A 1,376-nucleotide genomic window follows, 5' to 3' on the forward strand; every position below is an offset into this window, starting at 1 on the left:
GTTCTCTATAGACCCTTCTCACAATGACGTCAAAAAGCTTCCGCCTTTCCGCAAAGCAGTGTATACATACTTCCGTTTTATCTTACGTTTCCATAGTACCATGCGTGGCGCAAATAACATTCTACTGTTTTTGACAACAAAAGAGTTTTCTTGCTGCTAAAATTAAACATTCTGGAGGGAGAACAATCTTATATAAAATTCACCAGTGTATATATCCTACTAGATGAAGGAGAATCGGTGTGTGCTCAGCTATCTACCTGTGGCAAAAGCACAAGTGCAAATTACCTTAGCTTAGCTTGTGGTCTTAGCGTGTTAAAGCAAAATAATAATATTGAAGCATACTCACTTTTTGTTGCAATTGAGCTAAATCCCAGTGTAGCTCCTATCTCAGTGTTATCATCGGGGTGTCATTCGCTATATGTTCGATGGTAACCGGGAGCCGGTCCGCAGCTTTTTGGCAGTGGCCTCTGTGTTTCCTGGGTGAAGTGTCCGGCTTGGTGCTGCTCGTTCCCGGCCACCGAAGCAACAAGAAGTCGGACACTTCACCCAAGATAGGAGCTACACTGGGATTTTGCTCGATTGCAACAAAAAGTGAGTGTTTCATTATTATTTGTTTAATTTATTTATTTATTAAGATTAAAATTAAGAACCTAGGCTAAGCTAAGGTAATACATTACTGACTTTTATCTAACAATACACAATCTATAGCTAACATCAGTAATATGGAAACACAATTGCAACAAGAGATTGCGGTCTGTATTACAGTAAATTAATCAAGAATAAGGACTTAAAGACTTTCTATTTTCAGCTGGTCAAGTAAATTTGGCACACTGGGGAGGGTCTAAGGAACATTCAGACCAAATTTGTGCCAAGTGAAGTGGCCAAACAAGATGTGAGGCTGTATCTCAGAAATGTCTTTGTGCACTAACATAAAACCTGGTAGTCAACTTCAGGATCACGACCCTGAGGCTATGCAACAAATTTCATGACAGTGCCACTTACTGGTCAAAATTTACAACAGCATGCCAAAAATGCTTACATCTAAGTGCCATTTTGCTACTCCTCCTCCAAATTTTGTCTTCACCAAATTTGGGTCACTGCATCTTGAGACCTGTCTAAACAAAACTTATCAAAGGAATTTTGGTATTCAAAACCATTTTCCTGTAACTCACTGGCAAATGCAAAAAGCTACCTATATCTACCTATCATCACAGAACGTATCATATCTTCAAGATCCATGCCCTGAATGGATGTAACCAAAGAATGTAAACAAAGAAGTAACCAAAGAAGTTTTGTGACTGTCCCACCTTGTGATCAAGAATTGCAACAACTTTCATTTTTTCCTTTATAACATTTGTAGTATTTGTGCAAAATTC

This window comes from Ictalurus furcatus, chromosome 17 (assembly GCF_023375685.1).
Source record: "Ictalurus furcatus strain D&B chromosome 17, Billie_1.0, whole genome shotgun sequence".
NCBI classification, from domain to species: domain Eukaryota; kingdom Metazoa; phylum Chordata; class Actinopteri; order Siluriformes; family Ictaluridae; genus Ictalurus; species Ictalurus furcatus.